Consider the following 24,751-nt stretch of genomic DNA (forward strand, 5'->3'; position numbering starts at 1 on the left):
ATAAGTTAAATTTTATCAAAACAAAACATTTTTCTCATCCAAAGATGCCATTCAAAAACTGAAAAGGCAAACCACAGGTGGGCTAAAAAAACAAAGTACTCACAATACACATATCTAACAAAGGACTCGTATCCAGAATATATCAAGAAGGTCTACAAATCAACAATAAAAAGATAACAGACCTAATAAAAAAATTTGCAAAAAGACCTGAACAGACACCTCACTAAAGTAAGTATACAAAGAGCCAGTAGGGGGCGTCACACTGTGTTCAACATGTCGGTCATCAGGGGACATAAACTGAAACCTTCAGACACAGACAGAGCAGTGATGCTGTTTCAAGGTAACAGAAGGGTCGGGGCCGGGACTCTCCCCCGTCCTCCCTGTTTTTCGTGACTCATTTCCTTCTCACTTCTAAACTTTTCTGCAGCAGTCAATTCTGCATTCCTCCTCTGGAAACGCGTAAAGTCATTCCTACTCTTCTTTAATAATGAATTTGTTCTAAACGTTCTTAGCACCGTAAGTGGTCTGCACTGTTGCTCCTTTCATTTCTGCTAGGAAGATGACTAGAGATGCTAAGTGCTAATGTCGAAGAGGTTCATTCACCTGTCACAGAGAGCGCGGCGGTCCAGGGATTTTAGAAAACAGAGTTTTATCGAGAGTTTCTGCTGTGGTTTCAGGTTGTCAGGGGTACTTGCTGTTAGTCTGAATCTTTGGAGCCCTGATACTGATCCAGGTTTCCAAATGTTCCTGTCTCGAAAGCGAATTCTTGGGAAGATCGGGACTAGCTTCTCACGAAACCAACCTAAGAAATTTGAGATGGAAGAACAGCGCCTGAGAAATAGGAACTCTAATGAAACCACCCAAAAGCAGCGTCATGAATTCGGTGGTTATTCCCTTGGCTCTGCTCACAAGGCATTGCCTTGACCTGAGGCCCCTAGACGTCACTGTCACAAGGAGAAAAGGCAGATAATACAGAAGTCTTATCATTGCGTGTCACCTTGCATCAGCAGAATTCCAGATAAACGTTAGCTCCCATCTTGCCCCAGATGGTTCACCTACCTTGTCCCTAGAGAATAATTTTTTAAAACTTCTGTGATTACAGATGTCTCTGAGAATCTGACGAAAGGTATTGGCTAGCTCCTTACAAAAGTTTACACAGACGCCAAAATTTCTCATGACTTTAAACGGCTATTAATTAATCTTCAATTATTAACTCCTGTCTTCTGGAGAAAGAGTTGCAGGGCCAGAAGCACCAAGATGCAGTAAGAGGAGGCTTCTCGAACAGCAAGACCCCCAGCCTTACCCCACATCTTGGCGCTAACGTGACACTCAGTTGATTTGAATCCCGTAACTAGAAAATCAACATCAAATTTTGAGCAAAGAAAAACCCACTTCATACTATACTTACAATTTTTTCTTAGCCTTGAAATTGAAATCCAATGGAAAAAGATTAACCCACACATAGAAAGCTTCATTTTTCGTATTGATACTTAAGCTTTTCGGTAGCAGCTCCTACTTAGATCTCAAGAAGTAATGCAAGTAAATACAATAAATGATGTAGAAAGGCAGAATCGCACATTGGAAACAGTGCATTTGCAGCAAAAGTGCTTAAAAATACGTTTGCGACATGGTGGCATCATACTGTGGTTACTCTGCCAGTAAAAACGAAAAAAAAAAAGATATTCTAACATTTTTCAAAACATCGTAATTTCGTTGCAACTTTGCTGTTCCTGGAAACCTGTGAGAGAAAGAGAACTCCATTGGGAAAGATGTAATATAAGGGTCTTCTTTAAAACTATTACTGGAACGTGGGGCAAAATAGTCTCTCCTGAGCAATCATAGGGATCAACTTCAACAGCAAAATGCACAACCTCTTTAAAAACTATAAGCACGCAAATCTGAACAACCGCCAACCACCACCTCGCACCGCAGACTCTCAGGACACAAAGACTTTGACATAAAATCCAACGAAGCTGAACCCTTTATTGTGTGTCAAGTACACCATTTGGAAAATTCTGGGTTAAATAATGTTAAGTATGTTTCTTCTCTGTAGGATTTCCAGAGCCTCTAAATGCTAAGCGGGCATCATTAGTCTGTGGAAAGAGAATATAAGTCATTTCCCAAAATTCTTCTTCCACAGAATCTTCTTTTTCCTCCTTTTTATTCTTTTAATGAGTATCTCAAGGAGCTGGCATTCCACGGATCGCTTTGGGAAATAGGAGAAAATCTGTTGTTGGTTAAATTTCTAAGCAGCAAATGGCAAGAAGACGCCTTTTAAGTTGTCTTCAAAACAAGAGAGTTTCCCAATTTCATAAAGTCTGCTCTCAGACACATACATGAAAAACATCCCAGCTGCCCACATAAACGTGTGTACTTTGCCTCACACGCTGCAGAATTACCTTAGTTTCTCTCTACAGCGACAGACCACGCTTATTGTTTTCTGCAGTTCCTACTGAGAAGCTGGTGGCTACGATTTATTGGTCTGTTTTCTTCCTACATCCCACGACATCTGCTAGAACTGCTAGTTATTGGTAATAAAAATAATACTAGATGATCTGAGCATTGCAGACTGTGATAGGCTAAGGAAGCCATCAAAACAGCTGTATTTTCAGCTCCTTCTTTAGGAAACACACACTACGCAGAGCCACAGTTCAAAGAGCCAGGGAGAAGAGAAGAGCTCAGAAGGTCCAAGGGCGATGATTAGAAGGATGTTTCCGAACTCTCAGAACGCCATGACGTATTGTTCACTTCACTGCTCTGCTCATATCTCCTTTGACGACTCCAGGACTGACCCCAAGAGCTGCAGCTCTACATAGATGCCTTTTAATCGTATGGGTCAGCTGGCTTGCTCTGTTATTTCACTCCCTCGTCACTTAAAGCAATCATTTAATCTGGAGCTCTAGACCGTGGCAAGGAATCACGTTCGACTTGAACAAGACTGGGTCGGCGGCGTTTCTTGATGAAAGATCTCACAGCCTGCTCAAGGCAGAGGATGCTTTCAAGTGGAATTTTCAAGAGGGTTCATCGCTCAGCCCCGTGTCACTCGGGTGGATTGGCTCTAAAGGAAACCCGGGGCGCATGTAAGCGAAAGCTGCACAAAACACGGGCAAGGGCTGTGTTCGATGAAAAGCACGCTATTAAACTCCGCTATCTACCACTGACACAGGCACACCAGGGGCTGCCTGTGCGGGCAGATCTGGACGTTATCAGAGATGCATGCACCGGCTCTGCTTTCTCTTTAAATCCTCTCTAAAGCCAGAGAGGGCCGTTGCCAAAAAATCTGGATGAAAATCACAGAGGCAACCCAGAATGGCCCCTTTGTGATGAAACAGCCAGTGAAGGCATCCTCCCAGTGAATATTTAAATGTGCAAAACTGATGCTCAGGCATCACTTTTACCAAAAATTTTTCAAGTTCCATGGAGGTAGGAGCTAGCCAGTTAATTACAGGGAAAGTATTCCAGGTTCAAGCCTCTGTTCTCCTGGTGTCGTTGACCGATCCAGGGTGAAGTGACGGCATTTTCTGAGGTTTGACCAAGAAATGACCATTGTCAGCAAGCTGTAAGGGAGACACAGCCAATAAAAATGTGTTCTGGCCTCATTAAAAAAGACCCAAGGGGAGGGTATAGCTCAAGTGGTAGAGCGCATGCTTAACATACACAAGGTCCTGGGTTCAATTCCCCAGTACCTCCTCTAAAAATAAATTAATAAACCTAATTACCTCCCCTCACCTAAAAAAGAAAGAAAAAAAACCAATAATAATAATAATTTTTTAAATAAAAAAGACCTGGTCTGGTGGAAAGCCACAGAGATGGTTATCATACATGCCCCCCATCACAGCTGAAGATGGACGTGCAACTTTCTCCTGCTGGACCAGTTAGGGACTGGTCTTTAGTCTGACTCTGCCCATGGAAAGGAGAATCTGTTACAATGGACCACAGTGCCCCTGGGCCTGCTAGCTGTCCCACGGTTAGACTTGGCAAAGCGGCACGTCCCTGCTGACAGCCCTGGGCAGCACTAGTCTATGTGCCACTGGGCTGCTGCCCAGACATTTGCAGGAACAGCGCATTATTTTAAATTGCATTTCAGACAATGAATCCTCAGAGCATTCTTTTCCACCCAACCTGTTCTTCATCTGCTGCAGTACAAGGCTGTGCTCAGGTGTCTTCAGTTTTGATTTTTCAGGAAGACAAAACTACAGCAAGCATGACTAGCTGGAAGGGAATAACTCGCTGTCAGTTTCATTTACGGCTCAACATGAAGGAACTGACATCCTGTTAATTCACCTGAGCTGGGTCTTGGTTTGGATTTGTCAGGTAGCCTTCTGTTCTAAACTATCACAACCAGTATCTTAATGTGGCGGGATGTGTAAGCAAGGAAGTTTGGGGGTCTGTCTTGAGTGGTAGATTTTTAAAGGAAAGCATGAGACAAGCTGAAATGTGTAACACAAGAAGCAGACGAAGAGATAGTCTGTGTTCTCGGATAGAAAGGTTGCAAACTCTGAAGCTACTCTTCTCAAATTAATAATAGCTTTAATAGAGTTCCAGGCGAAATAACAGTAGAATTTTTAAGCTAGACAAAGAGATTCTAAGACTCATCCGGAAAAAAGAAAAATGCATAATGAGCGGGACTCACCACTAAGTATTTGAGGAAATAGTAACAAAACATCTTTCTTGTTTTAGAAGAATACTTAACTTTCTTCAGATTTATCATCACCTTAAAAAGGCTGTTTAGACAAGGGTACCTACTACACAGCTCCTGAATGATTTTGTGTGTATGTTTCTAGAGTATCATCAAAGCATAGTGATTCTCATGCCAAGGACTTACGATACTTGCAGGTTATCAAAAACAGAAGAGACTTCTTGTGGACTTGAGGATCTTTTGGATTCCTAAAATCAACTTCCAGGTTTTTCCTGCATTTTCAGACCAGCTATTCTTTATCGTCAGCTTCCTCACTACGTTTGGTGAAACAGCTCCTTGTAGACCCTGGAATGTCAGAGCTTCCCGAATACTCAAGTTTCATGTTTACTGACACCAAGCATGCGGTCTACACAGCTGTGAATCTATTCCAAAGGTGGGATTAACTCTACAAGTACTTTTTACATTCCTCTAATACTGTTAGCTAAGAGGTCATCTCTCGCCATGATCTAGTTCTCATCTAGACCCTTCCCCATTCATTGAAGATTCAAGCATCACAATTTTTGATGTCGGTATTCATGTACACAAACCATCTAATGCATTGGTTTCAGCCCCTTATTTGACTCCTGACCTGACCTGCCCTGCTGTCAATGAACTCGTCCTACACGATATTTTACCTAACTAATCCCAAGGGTATTACTAATAAAGGAACTATCTGCAAAATTTCAATTCCAGGGATCCCAGGTGGCCGACCACCTGCCCTCTATATTTCCAGCTCCTTCCTTCTGAACTCTCGATCCAGTAATTTTTCAGTCCCGCTGGCACCTCTATTCCATTGGCCCAACCACCCTTTTACTTTCAACACTCACCTGTGTCCTCACGTCCCTCCTCGGCCAGCGGCGGTTCTGTGTTAATAATCACCTGCACACGTGCCTAGTTAACGTCAACCCTCCATCTTCTCTGTACCTGTTCCCAAAATTCTGAAGGGGGACTGGAGGAAAGCACACCGCCATGATGCCTGGCTTGATCTGAACTCTCTCCGGGCTGCCTGGCATTTGTACTACATTCCCCTCAAGAAGCCACGCTCCCACTCCCAAAGGCGTCTATTCCATACTTTCTCCTCGATTCTCCAAACCTCCTTCCTCCCAGCTGATGTTCTTTTTCTTAATTCTTCCTTTGAAATTGGAAGAAAACATTCTCAGCCTGCCACCCCCAAATGCACCAGTGTTCCTATATCTGCGTCACCTGCTCTGCCTTCTGTCCTGATACCCGGATGGGTTACCTTTATTCTTAAGTGCATCCCCTCTCCCCACCAGCAGCATGGCTCCTGCAGTTCTCCTGGGTCAGCAAGTTCTCCCTCTCTACTGGATTATTTTGATTAGCAAACACCTTCTAAGATATTGCTCTTTTTAAAAAAAAATCGTGCCACAGATGTCATATCCCCCTCCACCACCACTCTGTTCCTCTGCCCCTTTTCTACAACACACACTCCTCAAAAGAAGCACTGTCTTCACTCACCAGTCTCTCATTCTCTCCTCAACCCACTCCAATCAGCCTGTCATCTCCACCATTCCACTGAGACTGCTCTCATCAGGGTCACCATATGGCCCAACCCAACAGTCACTTCTCAGACCACACCGTTATCCTCTCAGCATTTCACATGGTCGTCAATGCCTCGTTTTTGAACAGTCCTCATCTGGCTTCCAAGACATTATCCTCTCCTGATATTACTACGTCCCCAATGGCCACCCCTCATCAGTCTCCCCTCTTGGATTCTTCTCAACCTCTGGACCTCTAAAAGGAGGGTCCTGGGGCTCAGCCCTCAGCCCTCTTTCTCCTGCCCACACTCACTCCCCAGGGGATCTCAGCCAACCCCCTGGCTTTGACCATCCCCATATGCATATCTCTATGAACTCCAAAGCCATGGCTCCATCTGCCTGCTCAAAATTGCCACTTGCATATTCAAAAGGCGTCACACACAAGCCTCCTGATGTCCTCCCACCCCAATTTTGCTCTTCTCCAGCTCATTCACCCAGTCGCCCAATTCAAATGCCCAGGAATCTTTTTTGGCCTTTCTCCTTCTCTCACAGCCCTCACCCATCAGCAAATCCCAACAGTTCAACATTCAACTCCACCGCTGTTTTCGTCCGTCCAAGTCACTCCCTCCTCCACCACAAACATACCCTCCCACCTGATAACCTGGGTACTACTCGTCCCCCAGCTCCCAGGACAGACCTTTCACAGGGCCACCAGGATAATACTTTCTAACTTGAGTCAACTCATGTCATTCCTCTGATCAAAACCCCTTGATGGCTTCCTGTCATATCTGGAATGAAATCTGAAGGTCCTAGTGGTCCGAGGGCTGTCCACACTACTGGCTGCCTGTCCTCCATGGTCCCCTTATCCACACTGGTCCCCTGGCTGACCCTCAGACACACCAGGCACTTTCCAGCTCCGGGGCCTTCTCATTGATGCTTCCTCCAACCAGGATGTTCCCTTTGACTGGGATGCTCCCTCTGACCAAGATACCCTCTCCACAGACACTCTGCTTACTCATCCACTCCTTCTCAAAAGCCACTTCCCCAATCGCCTGACCTAAAATAACAGCCCAGTCACACTTCCATCCGGTACTCTGCTTTCCTTGTCCCCTTAGAACTGGAGAACATTATATTATGCATCTTTGTCTATTATTTGTGACCCCCATTGGATGTAAGTTCTGTGAGGGCGGGCACTTTGCCTTTCTCAAAATGCTGATGTAGCCCCGGAATTTATGGTGGCCCCAAACAGATGCTCATTGAGTGGATGAAGGGATGAAGCAATCAGTCAATCAACTGGTCATCAAGTGAAGTTAGGAGTTGTATTCCTTGTAAAGTTGGTCTGGCTCTTCTGGTCTGTATCAGAAGGCGGTCTACACCACAGGGCAGGGGAAGCACAACAAAAAAACTCTGTTTTCAAGTCCACAGCCTAAACTCACAAAGGAAACATCCACAAAGACCGCGTCCCCTTCTCCTGGGAGGCTGTGTTCCTACTCTGTCATCTGCATCATCTTCCCTGTGCCTGTGTGTGCAGTAGGTGGCTCTGAGCAGCAGAGAAATGTCAGCAAGCAGAGCTAGGAACAGCTCCCACTGCCTTCAATAGCTCCCTTTCTGTCTCCGTGACGAGAACAGTCGCTGGTTGCATCTATAATTTTCTGTTTAGGTAACATCTTATTTGCATGCAGAAACCATGTCCTTTTTCCGTATTACTGATGTAAAAGATTGCTTCTTTCTAATTATGTTGCAGGCACTCAGGGAATTCAAAGAGCAGAAAATATGTCAGGAACAATTTACAAATGGTGGCTATTTACGTACATGCTTGCCTGGACTCCAGCAAAAATAGAAAGGGGGAAAAATGCTCATTAAAAATATCAGCTCTCCTCAGCAGATCTCCACTTGCATTTGTTCCTCCAGTCCTAGTTAAATGCAAACCTAAACCCTCAATATGAATGTGATTGCCGAAAAATTTATTTCCCTATCTCTCAATTGTTTTCAGCGGGAGTTTAGAAATGAAAGTTTCCTTAATTGCTCCCATCCTGCCTTGGAAACTCCGTTTCTCTTGCCCTCAAGTCATTATTTTTAAAAACGTTCATTTTTTTTTCTGTTGTTGTTAACTGAGCCATCCCAAGAGCTGGAAAATTCTTCCCAGACTCATAGGCATCAGGACAGAACAATTATGCCACGGACTTTGGGATGAAGATGTGCATGAGATGGGGGACTTTCACACTCATCTCACAACTCTGGGACTATGTTTTTTTTCTACATTTGAACTCCACTAAACTATAAGGTATTTGAAAGCCTAAAATATGCCTTATATTCCTTTGAAATCTCACCATAATGCTAAGAAAAGGACTGCACAGAGCTTCCAACATGTTAACTTCCAGTGCAGAAACTTCAGTAGATGTGAACCAAGCCGCTCAAGAGAACCCAAATACATCAGTTCTACCATTACCAACAGATGGGATAGTGGTTGCTTGTTGACTTGGGTTTAGGAACAAGAGGTCTTTCAGAAGGCCTTCTGGAACATTCACCAGCCTAAACAGAAAAGCTTCTCAGCACCTTGTAAGGCATGACCTTCTCAAAAGAGTCCCACGCTGCAACAACGCTTGGCCTCCCTGGTCAGCTCTACGCTTGTTTCATTCAAGGTGAGTGTTGGGGAGTAACCAGGTACAGGCACAGAGCTCAAACACAGTCATGAGGAGGCCTACGAGCTGATCAAAATTCCGATAAACTCTTACACGGGCCAAATATACACTGACCCCGAATCTAGGGCCAATCTCCATTTTCCCATTAAAAAGAAGGAGTCGGCCAACTTGAATATATAAACTTTTGGAGATGCAGATGTGGATGGAATCATCAACTGTCTTATTTGCACTAGTGAATTCATGAATTTAGTTATGAATGCACATTAGCATAAAATATTATATACTCACTTAAGAAATGTTACTTCTGCTCATTCTCACATTTGACAGAACAGTTTTGTTCCATGTCTGTATCTTTGACGGCAGAGTTGTTGCATTCACAAGAGGAACTCCTTGAGGCATCAACATTCAACAGAGCATCATTTTTACCCCTTAAATTGGGGTTCGGCTCTTTCATAATCCACATGTGATGCTGTCACTGTAATTCTATTCTGAGCCATGAGGACCCATTTGCAAGCACAGCACCAAGATACGTGATCTAGTTTGTTTCATTCATCCTAGAGGAGTATATTTGACTTAACACTCAGTAACCTCATGTTGTATTATTGCTCAGCGTGGCTTGGGCACCATAAGGAGCAATGGACTCTGACCCAGTGAAGGGCTGAGAGCAACTGGATGCATAGAGTTAGATGAGTGAGAAATGGGGCAGGACCAGAGGCAGGGAAATGTGTAAGGAGGCCATTGGAATGGTCCAGGCAAGTTATCATGAGGCATTCAACTAGACCAGACTTGTAGGAAGGGATTCAAGAAATATTTATGAAGCACAATCAGCAGGGCTTGGTAAGTAGCTGAATTTGGGGGATCAGAAAAAACAAGGAAGAGAAGTAAATGATACTGAGGGTCCTGGCTTGGGAGGCTGGGTAGATCTGGTTCTGTTACAGTCTTCCTGGTGTGAGGAATAAAGGAGACAGAGAGAGCCGAGGTCGGGGAAAAGGAGAGCAGGTGTTGCACTGTAGACCCATCGGATGTATGTAAGTTGCTGTTGGACAAACAAATAACGATACCCAACAAAAGTAGGGATCTGTTACAAACAGCTCATACAGTTTACTATCAAAAAACAAACAACCCTATCAAAAAGTGGGCAGAAGAACTAAATAGACATTTCTCCAAAGAAGACATCCAGATGGCCAAAAGGCACATGAAAAGATGCTCAATAGTGCTAATTATTAGAGAAATGCAGATCAAAACTACAACGAGGTATCACTTCACACCAGTCAGAATGGCCATCATTAAAAAGTCCACAAATAATAAACACTGGAGAGGGTGTGAAGAAAAGGGAACCCTCCTACACTGTTGGTGGGAATGTAGTTTGGTATAGCCACTATGGAGAACAGTATGGAGGTTCCTTAAAAAACTAAAAGTAGAGTTACCAGATGACCCAGCAATCCCATTCCTGGGCATATATCTGGAAAAGAAGAAAATTCTAATTCAAAAAGATAGGTGCACTCCAATGTTCACAGCATCACCATTTATAATAGCCAAGACATGGAGGCAAACTAAATTTCCATTGATAGATGACTGGATAAAGAAGTTGTGGTATGTATGTGTGTGTGTGTGTGTGTGTGTGTGTGTGTGTGTGTGTGTGTGTGTGTGTGTGTATAGATACATATATAATGGAATACTACTCGGCCATAAAAAAGAATGAAATAATACCATTGGTAGCAACATGGATGGACCTAGAGATGATTATACTAAGTGACATAAGTTAGACAGAGAAAGACAAATATCATATGATATCACTTATATGTGGAATCTTTAAAAAAATGATACAAATGAACTTATTTACAAACCAGAAATAGACTCACATAGAAGACAAACTATGTGAATATAAAATAAAATAAAATAAAACAAAATAAAGAAAACAAATTATGGTTACCAAAGGGGAAAGGGGTGAGGGGATGGATAAATTAGGAGTTTGAGATTAACAGATACACATTACTACATATAAAATAGATAAACAACAAGGCCCTACTATTTAGCACAGGGAACTATATTCAATATCTTGTAATAACCTATAATGGAAAAGAATATGAAAAAAAATATATATATATATAAAATATATATACATATAAATATATATACAAATATATATATGTATAAAAAACTGAATCACTAAGCCATACCCATGAAACTAACACAACACTGTAAATCAACTATACTTCAATAAAAAATTTTAAAAAATTTTTTAAAGAGTAGGGATATTTGTTTCTGACATCCATGAAAGAAAGTCTGACTCAACAATCAATTTGGGGGCCTCAGCCCATAAGTTCTGAGTAGAAGTGTGAGCCTGGGGTGAGATTCCCCAGGAGAGAATGTGAGTAAAAAGAAAAAGAGGGCTGCTGATGAAATGCTAGAGAGAGAAAACCTAATTTAATGGATAGACAGAGAATAGAAGCCCCAGAGGTAGATGGGTAAAATATTTCCAGAAAGGAAGGATGAGCTGAGATCTGAGAGGGAGAAGGGTCACAGAAGTGAGGGGAAGGTATTTTTCAAGAGGAGGTAGAGGCTAACCATTATACATATACTGGGAATTTCAGTAAAATGACACAATTTCCCATTGCACACAATTTTCCAATGTTTAAGATTCACTGGTCAGGAGGTGATAGGAGGTGAAGACATGAAAACAGCTAAGGGGGCCCTCTATTTTCAGAAGTTCTGTTGAAAAGGTGAGAAAAGAAAATGGGTGGCAGGGTTGAAGGAAGATGTGTTTTTTTCAGGATAAAAAATAAAGGAGCACGTGTGAACTGGCTGAAAGATCCAGGACAGGAGGGGATAGAGAGGAAAAAGGAGTATGTGATGGAAGACCAGGTGGGAGGAACAAAGGCTGACCTTGACTCGGGGGAGCAGACACCTCGTTCTGGGTCTGAAGAGAAAGATGGTTAATACATGAATATTTGGAGCCAGGGGAGTAGGAAGCTGAGGATGTCCTTGCCTTATTGTCTATTATGAAGTTGTTCGCTGAGAGTTAGAAGGATGAAGCCTGGTGAATCTTTGAATAACCACCGAATGCACAGTAGAAAGAGCTGATCAAGCCTCGAGGGCTGACAGAGTTGGAGACCGGGACTCTGAAATGGCTCCACTCCCCGGATTGTGTGTGATCTTTCTCGGCAGTCCTTGGTAGCCCAAGTCGGGGAGCACAGATGGCCTGTAGGATTGGTCGAGGCTGAGGTAGGAGGACAAGGTGCAGAGAGAGCTGGGAAGAGGGCAATTCAGAGGATCACAGGAAACGTTGGAAAGAAGCTGAGGAAGGAGGGATGTACCCCAAAATAATGTCCAAGACAGAGGTCTCTGGAGGAAGTGAAATAACAAGGGGCGTAGAAAGACAGGATGCTGAGGTCAGAGGACAGGATGCTGACGTGTAATTCTGAACTGAGAACAAGGCTCAGGGAGTGACAAGGGAGGACACATGGAGAATCACCAAGAACTGTCCACATGGAAGCTGACAGCAATGGTGTGGAGGGGATGTGGGGTGCTATGCGCTCACCAAACTCCATTTCCTCTTTCTTTTGGGCATCCAGGTTAGACTGCACTTCACGACATTCCTGGCGGTTAGGTGGGTCATGTGACTTGGTCCTGGCCAATGAAATGTCGGCAGAAGAGATACATAATATTTCTAGATGTATAACATAGCCCCTAAAACATCTCTTGTGACATCCTCCTTGCTTATGTTCTTTCTTTGTCCCTAGGCCAAGGGCAGAGGACCTAGTGAGGAACTCTAAGACCCTGGGAGCCACCAGATGAATGGAGGCTGGGGACCAGAATATAGCAAAAAGCATTGCGACAGAGGATGGAGCAGAACACCCCTTTCCAACCCACCCAAACGGGACTGTGGCTGGAGCAAGAAATAATCCTTTACTGGAGCTTTAGGGGCTGTTTGTCACAGCAGTTAGCATGTGCTGACTGAAACGGAAGTGCTAAAGGCAGACGGCACAAGCCTCAGAGAGGAAGGGCTTTTAATTAAGTGTTAAAATAAGAGTGATATGAACCCTGCCTCTTGGGTGAGTCCGTGGCAAAAGAGGCTGAGAGGAGCCTCAACTTGGACAGAAAAGCACACAGTAGGTGCTCAAGAAAGATTTGCTGAGTGAATGCTCTGAAGGACCAAAGTAGAGTAAGAATCTTGATTTTTACCAAGGACTGCACAGGATGAAATGAGTTTCCATGACAATATAAGGAACGGCATTTATAACTTTCTTTTCCAATTATAAAAGTTATTGGGAGACCAGAACAGATGACAATGAAAAATATAGAATCTTCTTCCCTTGAGCATTGTGGAGGAGGGGAAAAATGAGATAATTATCTTCCTGGGGAAGAAGAAGGATGAAGAGAAATAGTTTAATAATATTGTATGTTTCCTTCCAGGTTGAAGAGTCGATTTCCCCATTGATTTGGGGTGTTCTTTTTATTTCTTATATTTTCTAAGTGAGCAGCAGCCTGTATTGAAACTCTCCGTTCCAGGGCGATAACAGACACTAAATTTCTGCAGATTCTAGGTGAGATGACAGTGCAGAAGCCGCTGGTCCACACACCATGCACTGGGCTGGTTCACACACAATTTCTGGAGTTAGGAAGAGCTCAGTATGGCACTGTTCAAAGAGGTTTGGCCACTGCCCACCAAACTCCTTCCTCTAATTCACTGACTCATTGGATCCAAGAGACAAGCTGAAGAGAAGAGGGGGATGAGAGCAGCTCGTAGCTCACTGCCAGCACTGATGTATTTTCTGGGGTAAGTTCTCCAAGAGGCAATTATGTTAAATTAATCACCGGGAAATGAGGTCTTCATAATGATGGCTGTGACTCTGACTTCAAATACGGTGCCAGTCAGGATGAGGGCTTTTGTTCCCTTGTCAAAATGATCGTTTATACAAAGTTCTGAGAAAACAATACCCCCATCCACCCCACCCCCAAAAAGAGAGAGGGAGAGAAAAGAGAAAGGAAAAAGCAACCCCATACTGCTGAGTGGGCCAGGGAAGTTCAGGGTAACAGTAAACTCCTTGGCCACCTGTGCACGCCGTTTGTTCCTTAAAAGTCATTCCTGCTGGGTTGCCTGAGAACCTCACCTTGGAAGAACAATGGGTAAGAAAAGGAGTTGGGGGAGCTCGACTTTGCTGTCAAAATCCACGACACACACACGAGAAGAACTTCGGTTAGAAGGAGATCGATTAAAACAAGACCCGGTCCTAGACCCTGAGGCCACTAGTCTAATGATTACTAGGAAAAGAGAGAGGCCCAAAGACCAACTTGGGGGAGGAGAAGTCACTGCTGGGTAGAAAGAGGGTAAGTGAGTTCTCCTGGGCTGCTAAAGGCGCTGACTGCCGCAACAAAAATACTGTTCTCCATTTAGACATTTCCTGACTACCCGCCACATACCAGGTCCTGTTTCAGGTGCTGGGGATACAAGGACAGGTAATGACCCGGCAGCTTGAAGAACCAAGTCGTGAGTGAGATCAATATGTAAGTTCATAAGGAGAATGCAGAAGGGCCAACGCTAATAACTCAGAGAGGAACAGGTATCGTAGAGAGAATCTAAAAGGGAGGAGCGGTTACCTTAGTCGGAGTTTCGTAGAGAATATTTAAGCTGCGTCTCCAAGGGTGACTCTGAGATCGCCAGGCAGTGGGGAAGGCACGGCAAGCAGAAAGGACAATTTCGGGGTAGCGTGGAGGGGCAGGGCTGCAGAAGATGCTTCTGGGGCGCTGGGCTGAGGTCAGGCTGGGAAAGCCTCCTGCATGAGGCTGGAGTTTGGACTTGATGCTATAGACAGAGCAGGAGCCCATCTGGAAACTGCTGCGAAGCGGGGACCACGTTCAGCCTCCTCGCCGCTGTCTACCCGGAACCTAGCACAGTGACGGAACAGATACCCTTATCTTTGCTTAAGTGATTAACTAAAAGGAGAAGAATGTAGGTTTGGGGGAGGAGGGTTGGCTAGTTCAAGGGGAATGGTGCTGGCAGCAACGTTGGGAATGAGGCCGGAATATGGAGGAATAGGCGGATGGCAGGGGACCCCAGAAGCAGCAGGAGAGAAGCCAGCGTGGGAACACGTGCCCAAGATGGTAGCGCACAGAGAGAAAGAAACCTCTCTGTCTGGCTTTTAAAACTGTCCAGTTGGACCAAATACTTCCCTAAACACGCTGCTGAGATGAAGAAGAGCCTTTTCCCACCCTGCCTCTAAAGAGAAGCAAAGAACTTCAGCTGCTAACTCCCCACCACCCGTAACAAATTCTCCATGTCTAGCTTCCTCTTCCTTGTCTACTTTCTGTTCTTCCAAGTCGGTGCTCCCACCACAGTTTGCTTGGCGTGCAAGGAAAGAAAATTCCACGTCAGCGTCACCTTCAGCAAAACCCGGCTGAGAATGTTCATTCAATAAACTCTTTCTCTCTCAAGAACGGTTGGAAAGGAGTATTATATTTAACCAAACGCTGTAGTTAAATGAAAATTACTAATATAGATCATACACGAATTGCCAATTTTGAAAGAATTAGTGCTTAATAATGTGCACTCATCCCAAAGCCCTATTAAAAATATTTTTAATCTGGTATTTTTGTTGTTGTTGTGTGTATATATGAGTCAGTAACTTAAAATCAGTGGTCCTCAGTGAAGCTGACTTATTTTATGGTGCTATGAAAACAGTTTCCAAGTTATATGATCTTCAGTAGATGGAATTTTTAACAACAGATTATCAGAAGCATATAATGTGATCCAAAGCCAGAGGGAGCATACTTGGGGGATTTCGTCCACTCAGTAAACACGTGTTAGCACTGTACCGCACCCAGGGCACCAAAAGATGAGTAAATCCCACTTCTGGGTATTCATTGAAATAATATGAAAACACTGATTTGAAAAGATGTATGTGCCCCCTGTGTTCATCATGGCATTATTTACAATAGCCAAGTTGTGGGAACAACCTAAGGACCCATCAGCGGACGACTAGATAAAGAAGATGTGGTCTAGGGATATGATGAAATGCTACTCAACCATAAAAAAGGATGAACTCGTGCTATTTGGGGCAACATGGATGGACCTTGAGGGTATTATGCTAAGTGAGATAAGTCAGACAGAGAGAGAGAAAAATACTGTACAATTTTGCTTAAATGTGGAATCTAAAAAACAAACAAAAAGCACAAGAAATGAACAAACCAGACCAAACCAAAATAAACATGTAGATACAGAGAACAGAGTCATGGTTCCCAGAGGGGAAGGGGTTGGGGGAGGTGAGAAATGGGTAAAGGGAATCAACTATATGGGGACAGAGGGACACTAAATTTTTGTAGGAAATAGAATGTCCCCATGGAATTCACATAATGTTATAAACCAATGTAACCTCAATAAAAAATAAATTTTTAAAAATTTAAAGAACAAGTTGGTACTTTCTCAAAGTTCACAGAGGGGCACACAGATCTATTTTCAGTAACATTTAAAATACATTTGTTAATTGTAATAACGGAAGTTGAAAAGACACAGAAGAGAAAGCGCTTAATTTAGTTTGTTCTTGGGGGTGAGAGAAGGAAAGAGCTTCCTTGGGAGATGAACTGAAGCAAAGCTGTAAATGCTGAGGGCTCCAAGAACACAAATTTGGAAAGCTTCAGAAGCATGGCAACCAACTTGGAAGCCACTGTGCTCATTCCTGGGGGAGATGCTAGAGGCCTGAACTGAGGGAATGCCAGTGGGGATGGATGGGGACCAAATGGGCACTGGAGCCGAGGGGCAAGAAACCGGACTGCCCAATATGGGAGCCACCAGCCACACGCAGCCATTTAAATATACAGTCACTACAACTAAATCAAATGACAGTGAAATCAGTCACACTAGGCACATTTCAAATGCTCAACAGCCACATGTGGCTGGTGGCTCCTGTACTGGACAGAACAGTTATGGAACTTTTCTCTCACTGCAGAAAGTTCTACTGGATGGTGCTGGTCTAGGAGAGCCCAGCGTTCCAGGCTTGAGGCAAATAGGTGAATGTTGGTGCCATGGATTCAGAGGAAATGCCAGAGAAGTCATGGGTTTGGGGCGCTGATGAGTTCAGCGTCGGACAGGCTGAGTTTGACGGCAGAGTTTGATGGGTGACACCCAGCAGGCAGCTGGAAACATGGGCGTGGTGTGCAGAGACGTGTGGGCGGGCATCAGAGGTGGGAGGCCATGGTGTGCTGTGAGCAGCTGAAGCATCTGGCGTGGAAAAGCTCACCCAGAAGAGGGCAGAGGAACCTGGGGGATGGGTGCAAGGCAACATTTAAGGGATGGATGGAGAAACAAAACCCACAGAAGCCTGGACATTTTCCACATTTATTAATTGTGGGAAAACAATCAAAGTAGAGGGAGAGAATCAAGAAAAAAGTGGTGCCCAGAAACCCAAAGATGGAGAACACTTTGTGAAGACAGGGAATAAAGGGCTAAGTAAATCAGATGCAGCAGGAAGTCCAAGAAGGCACTGGAGAGTGTCCACTCCATTTAGCAATTAAGAATTTAGTGAGACCTGTCTCAGTGGACGGATGGTGGAAGGATGACTAAGCATGCTACCAGGAAGGGAATGTTCATTTTCAACTGGCAGCCCCTTAAAGAAGTGGGAATACACTTGGAATTTCTGGCTGGGGGGGAGACTGAAGCACCCAAACTCATGAACTCAAAAATAATTTATCAGGACACTTTGAGTCCGAAGGGAATCTGCTGCTAGCTATACCTCTGCTGTTGGGAGGAAATGTTTTGTTCCCCACGTTAACACTCTCAGACAGTCTCAAGCGGCCCCGGAAAGAGGCAAGGAATGGGTTTCGGGGCTTCTCCCCTGACCTGGACCAAACCCAAGAATCCTAGTGAAAAACACAGGGGAAACCTTCTGCAGCGTCTTAAAAGCAGTGCTTCTAAGTTCACTGAAAAGCTCTTGAACTTTTCAAAGAAGGAACACACATACACACACACACACGTACACACAATAATATACACGAGCGTACACACATACACAAGTGTGTGTACACACAATCACACATACATGCACACAGTTGCACGCATGAGCATATATGTGTACATACACACATGTACTCATACACAAACCCACGTCAACATGTGTGCACATGCAAGCACGTATGCAGTGTGATGCACATGAACACACATCCAGATGTATGCACACACTCAAGGCACATTTGTGCACAATACAGGTGCACACACTTGCACTTATGTACACGTGCATACATGCTTGCATGTGTACACACTCATATAGACATGAATATGCACACGTGTGCAGTGAGCATGCATGCGCGTGTACACACGGTTGCATTCATGTCCACACAACACACACATGCACACATGCTCATGCATGCACACACATACACACCGCCCTTGCTCTCTTTTCTCTTCTACAGTGGCAGAACCGGGGAGAGCCCAGGTCTCTCGACTCCAGACCCAGCACTCTGTCCTCCACAGTAGCTGCTCAACGCTCAGGGAAGCTACTGCCAAGAGAAAGCAAAGAACGTTTCTTGCAGGACAGGAGGGGACATTTCACGGATTATGCGGTGCCCAGCCTGAGGGGTGTGTCCAGCATCCAGACTATTTAGGTAAAAGCCACTTTCCTGAGCCCCATCAGCCCAGATAATTGGATTGCCCTCTCTCTGGCTTCATCCAGGAACTTGAATGGTTTGGTTAGAAACCCAAACGTGCAAAAAGGAAAGTACCTGTGTGGGGCTTCACAGTGCCTGGGCTGAACCGGGCCTGCCTGGGTCCACACGCAGCAAAGGGGGAGCGCCTGTCGGCACCCCCAACTCCGACCTTTGCTCCGCCCCACCCCTCCCCCACCACTGCGCACTCAAAGCTGCAGACGGAGAGGAAGGGAGAGGCTCTCGGACTCTATCTCCCAAGCCTGCACTAGACCCTGAACCCTGCTTTGGCTCCTTCATCCTCAAACCCAGCAATCGCAACTACCTAAATTTTATTATTTATTTATTTATTTATTTGGTCTTAAATCCCATGTTCTTTGGGTTGAATCCTAATCCGAGGAGGGGAGCATGGAATCTTGTGGGAAGGCAGGGCTCTGACGGACTTGGACTTGATCTCTCTCATTCCCCTTCATTACTCCAACGCTACAACCCCCCTTCACCAACATTCAACACTCATGAAGCACTTACCCCTGGGATGACGGCCACCAGCAAAAATGAGAAACCCTAAGGTCTCGTGGGAATTTACACTCAGGGAGGGGAGGCGGGCCATGAAGAAATGCACACATAACAGAAGGTCTGCGAGCTGTGAAGGCAGACACAGAACAACGAGAGGGAGTGGCCACGGATGTTCTCTGACAGGAGGCATTTGCCTCTCCCTGGGGTGTCATTTGAACAAAGAGGTCCCTACAGCAGGAGCAAGCCCTGGGGACTGCGAGAGGGAAGGGCAGCTCAAAGGCTCTCAGAGGGAAGGCTGCTGGGTGTGGTCAGGGACCCGCTAGGTCCAGTGAGGATGAGGGACAGGAGAGAGGGAAGGGTGATAGTGGACGAGGCCAGAGGGGCACCCAGGGGCCTGAACCTACAGGGTCTGGGAGCCTACGGTCAGGTTCTGTGGACCTGGTTCTGACCCAATCTGATTTGCATTTTTATAGGGGCACACTGGTGGCTGGGCAGAAAACTGACTGTAAGAGGGAAGAGTGAACAGGATGGGTGGGAGGCAGGCACAGCCCTCCAGAGCAGAGAAGCTGGGGTAAGTAACTGGGAGCCACTGTTCGGTGAGAGCCTTACCTGTAGTTATTAACACAGCAACACAATAAACAGCAGACTCCACGCCTGTGGGAGTTTCGGAGACACTCGCCAGGGAAATGGATGCTAATTACAGAACAGCAGCCTTTAGAGGGTCCATAACCACTCGCCACAATGCAGAGTGGGCCCTCGTTTCCAGCTGCTTCTTTTCCCTAAACAGAACCCAAGCTTGCAAATCTCACCTATTAGAGAAACAAAGCACGCTGCCCTCCAGGAGAATTATGTTGCAGGAGGTCATAACCCCAGAGAAATCCATCAGAAGATCAGCCACGCTGATGAGATTTGAAAACTGGGGGTTCATGCAGAGTTGGTGAGAAAGATTTCTCCTTGCAGATTTATGAGGACGGAGGCTGAAAGCCAATGAGGTGGCCTCACTGGCTTGGAATTCCAATGTGGGACAGCATCGCAGGTGACTGGAGTACTTTCACTGCAGGTTCTAGACTTCTCTTACCAGGTAGGAGGCTACCCTCGCCCACAGTCCTCCCTCCGAGGGGGTGAGGACCCACTGCATCCTGAAGATGATGAGTGTGTGGCTCGGGGTCCAGTCCCCAGACAGCTCATTAGAGGTGTGGGCTGCAGGGGAAGGTCAGGGCTGACAAGAAGAGCCCCACCCTCCTGGGCTGGGGACAAAGACAGCAGCCTCCGGTGTGCCGGCCCTCCAGAGACGCGGACACCTGGGCGGGAAGGCAGGGAAAGCAGACAGCGGGGGAGAGGCTCCAGTTCACAGCTAAACATTTACCTGAAAATTCCATCACCGTCTTTCGGACTAGACTGGAAGTTCTGGGAGGGCAGGGCCACGTCTGCGTTTGCTGCCATGTTCCCAGCAGATGGCGCCGTGCCGGGCACACATTATGCTTTTTGATGAATCCTGGCTGCAGGGAATGGAAGAGCACGGCTTGCCGCCCACGCCGCCCTCAAAATTCAGGGAGGAATGAATGAATGAATAGAATGAGCAAAGGAAAGAGAGGGCGGGTTCACACCACCATGCCAGGAACAAACATAAGTAGACAGGATAACTGGACATACTTTGAAAACCAGTAAAAGAAAAACTAGGTTGGACACACAGGTTGTGGAAGTAAACCAGGAAGCATAGTATTAGCTTTAAACTCACTTTCTTCTCGTGGGCGCCCCTCTGCCCAGAAGGGACACTCAGTGAGACCCAAGTCCTTTCTCCAGCACTCACTCCCTATCCCGTGGCCATTACAGAGTAGATCTAGCCTTACAAATAGGTAGTGGGACCCAAGAATTATTTTGTTGGGTTTTTTTTCCCCCTTTTAGTCAAAGATGATCAATTGTAGTTAGAGAAGAGTTTAGGAAGAGGGTCGTTCAGAAACTCCCTCAGAGGACACAGGAAGGGGTCACAGGCAGAACGTGCCCTCCAGGGCTGGTCTAGCTTCTTGGATGGATGGTCCACGACAAAGCCCGTTTCAGCCCGATGCTGGACGTCTTTGAGTTGCATCCCCATCTGTAATAGTCCCCCGTTTCTAAGATGCCCCTTGTCAGGCAGAGAAAAATAATCGAAGTTTGCCTGTGCTCTGCGATAACCACTGGGAATGGCTCCAGCAGCTGTGAATCCCTTGGAGGCTTTCTTTGCTGGACCGTGGCCGAGGGAGGCCTGAGCCAGCCTGCAGCACAGAGGGGCAGCTGAGCCCCAGGGTCATTAACAGACACGAGATGTCCCGGAGCCTGAGGACACCAGATCATTCATCTTCATGGTTTTTGGGGGTTTCTTTCCATTAAATTTGAAAGGGGTGGTGGGGAGAGGACAGGATGGGGGGAAATGATCAGAATGTTTCAAGGTAATTGGGCTTGATTGCTCTTTTCTTCTTATCTGTCTGGAAAGATTTGTCTGCCCCCAGGAATAGGGGTCACGAGATCCTGGAGTCTCAATAACCTGCCTCCTCCCATAACCTGTACGCTCAGCTGCTCTCACCTAAAGCCGTCACCCTGCCTTCCCCTCCACTCCTGCCAGACACAGAATGGGAGCCCGTGAGCTCTGGGGCAGGAAAACACTCTGGCGGCCACAATTCTGGTTACTGTTGACTGTGGGCACAATGCTGGTCCCTCACCCAGTGTATGCCAGGCACTGCGCTGGGCACAGGGGACCCTGAGATGAAAAAGACACAGCTTGCACCTCGCTGGGGAGAGGGACTGCATAACCTGCCATTACCAGGAGTAATTTCCACAGGGGAGGGGAAGAACCAGTAAGAGAGCAGTAGTAACTGGGCTCCAACAAAAGAGGCAACGAGCGAGCCCAGTGACAGAAGCCCAGAAGGATTTTCCAGGAATAAGGGTGCTGTACAATGAATGTCTGTGTCCCCACAAAATTCACAGGTTGAAACCTAGACCCCAAGGTGATGGTGTTAGGTGGTGGGGCTTTTGGGACGTGACCAGGCTCCACCTTCGTGAATGGGATCAGCACCCTTACGAAAGAGACTGAAACCCAGGAAGAACGGCCACTAACTACAGAGAAAGGCAGCAGTGGCCGAGGCCCCTCTGGGTCACAGCAGCCTGCAGGCTAGTGGGAAAACGGGGGCGCCTCTGCTGACCACAAGCCTCCGGCTTCTCAGCCCATCATTCTCAGTCCTCGACCACTATGCTATATGCTTGTGCAGAAAGCCGCGGCCAGCACGTTACGGGGACAACCAGGCAATCTGGAGTGAGGTCAGGAAGGGAGGACCTTCTCCAGAATTCCACTCCCCGTTCCCATCTGTCCCTCCTAGGTGTGCTGAGTTTAGGACCCATGGGCCCCTGGACAAGCACCATGCTGGACTGCCCATCCAGAGGGACAAAAACCCAGTTGGACATGCAACCAATCTCCCTTCCCCACCCCCTGCTCCCACCTCTTCACTGAATTAGACACCCCTGGACTGCTTAGGAGGGACTCTGCCAAGAGGAAGATAAACAAAGAGACAGAGGCAGTGCCCAGCTGGCCCTCAGACGTGCCAAGGTTGAGAAAGCCCCGGGTCCCAGTCCCAGCCCTGCCAGCATTTTCCATGTCACATTCCATCCAAGTGCCTGTAAAGCAAGACAATTTGTGTTTGTTAACTACGGAGGCAGGTTGACCCCTTAGATGTCTTCAGAAAAATCATTTCGTCATTAGGTTCTGGTCCACTTAGAGCTCTTTATAACAGACTGCAAACATCCTCTCTACCACGAGCATCCTGGGAGCAGGGGTGCATACGTGGCATGGAGCCCGTCCTAAGGAAACGCTTCTCGGAGTTGATGGCGCAAACGCAAATGCACTTTTCTGCGGACACAGCGTGTCAGGCCAGCCGCCCCCTCCAACTCCAAGTCATCTCAGTTCTTCTTGGATGGGCTTCTCCTAACCTGACCCCAGCAGATGCTGATCCAATCTGCTCTTAAATTTCACTTTCCGAGACAGATGCTTCCTTGCCTCTGGTAGTCACCTGTCCTGGCCAACACCGTTCCGTGCTGCTCTAACAGCTAGTCTCCACCCCTGCCCCTGCAGCTCCCACTCTTAGCTCTGAGACTGAGAATGTCTCAATACTTAATGTTCCTTTTAAGCCACAACTAGGTAGATTAGACCAGCATGGCCAGAATGAGGAATATGGCCACAAGAGACCTAAAAGTTCTTCCAAGTCATACAGGAAAGCGATCAGATCAAGGAGGCCAGTGATGGCAAAGACAAGCAGGTGGGAAACTGGCTGGGGGTTTGTGTTCAGAGCTCTGTCCCTGTCCAGGAGTCTAGAGGAGAAGGTGAGGGGGTCAGCCAGAGGTCTGAGCTACAAAGGGCCAGGAAGCCAGGCCAAGGAGTCCTGCAAAGTCAGGATGGAGACGTGGGCACTACAGGTCAGAATGGCACCCCTGCCTTGGGAAGCAGTGTCATCCTTGAGACTTCCTTCCTACCTAAAACCAGAACCAGCTCAGGGCTCAGCCGAAGCTGAGCCTACAGGAGGAAAGAGTGGACCACTGCTGGAGCACAGGGATGGGGAGGCAGATGCCAGGCAATTCCTGACCCAGTGCCCAGAAGGATGCCCACGCCAAGGGTATTTCCGGTGGCCTGCTGTGCTGCAAGAGATAAACACTGAATCCTCCTGACTCCAGTGGATGACAGACGGCAACTCAAATGAAACAGCCCTTGCTTAATGAAACATGGCTTTAATGGACAACTCAGAATCATATCCCCTGGCAGAGCTTCCTGAAGTAAATCTCATTAAAGGACTAAAATCAAAATCCAGTCATGTCCCAGATAATCCTTCCCCTGTAGGACAAACTTTACAGACCACGACGGTATTTCGTCTCTCATCCACCTGATGATTTTTGGTTGCAAACCTAGATGTTAACGTGACAGAGTGAATGCAGACCACCCTTCAAGACAAATCCCACCAGCAAAGCCCCTGAGTTGACTCCTCCAGCTGAGAGCCAGGGTTGCCTCATCAGAATGCCTGCTCCTGCCCGGGGAGCTGACGGCCCATTCCCCTCCAGCGGGAGAGGCTGCCATCCAGAAGCAGCCAGAAGAAATAAGACGGGCTGATTAAAGTCCCACACTCACATGGGGAGAGAAGTGGGCGGGAAAGCTGGCATTTGGGAAGCAGTGATATTTCTCATGATTTTATGCGACAGGTCTCTGCTGCTTGCCTCTCGCCCGGTCCTGGTAGGGGTGTGGAAGGGAAACACTGTCAGTGGAGAATGAGTCAGGAAGATGGCATTAGACGTCCTTCCTATGCGGAGCCAAGTGGAAACTGGCTCTGATCTTCCCCCCTCGCCAGCGTTCTAAAATAGCTGTCCTTTCTCCCCCTCCCCCCTGAAAACAACAAACACACCCAGCTGCTCCACCCATCCCACCTCCACTCAGCTGGTCCCCCCCGAACGGGTCCAGGCACCTCTTTCCCACCACACGTCAAGATGACTACCCAAACTTTCCAGCAGAAAGTTCTGCATGCGGGTCCAGTGCCATGGGACGAGGTGTACCAGCATGGGGCAGTCCCAGGAGGAGGACAGGGTTGCTGTGCTAAGAGGCAAAGAAGGGGAGATGGACATAAGAGACCAGATGTTCCTGCGCGTAGGGACGTGCACAGGGGGGCGAGAGCGGAGCATACAGAAGAGGAGAGAAAGGGCCGGGCTACAGCTTAGCTCTCGTCTGTTCCCAAGCACCCTTCGTGGGGAAGGCTCCAAGGCAGGCATCCCTGCTG

The 24,751-nt window shown here is 46.6% G+C and overlaps 1 protein-coding gene and 1 long non-coding RNA gene across 19 annotated transcripts in view; both read right to left on the reverse strand.

Annotated features, from left to right (window-relative positions):
- Positions 1 to 24,751, reverse strand: part of SLC39A11 (solute carrier family 39 member 11) — a 351,433-nt gene that overhangs the window by 143,719 nt on the left and 182,963 nt on the right. The gene's annotated exons all lie outside the window — the stretch shown is intronic.
- Positions 1,765 to 24,459, reverse strand: LOC123615621 (uncharacterized). Its single transcript, XR_012499634.1, has 3 exons — positions 20,335 to 24,459; positions 18,194 to 18,308; positions 1,765 to 3,557 (listed from the first exon to the last, which is right to left on the reverse strand). It is a non-coding gene; the product is annotated as an uncharacterized LOC123615621 (long non-coding RNA).

The sequence above is a fragment of the Camelus bactrianus genome, chromosome 16 (genome assembly GCF_048773025.1).
Source record: "Camelus bactrianus isolate YW-2024 breed Bactrian camel chromosome 16, ASM4877302v1, whole genome shotgun sequence".
Taxonomy (NCBI): Eukaryota; Metazoa; Chordata; class Mammalia; order Artiodactyla; family Camelidae; genus Camelus; species Camelus bactrianus.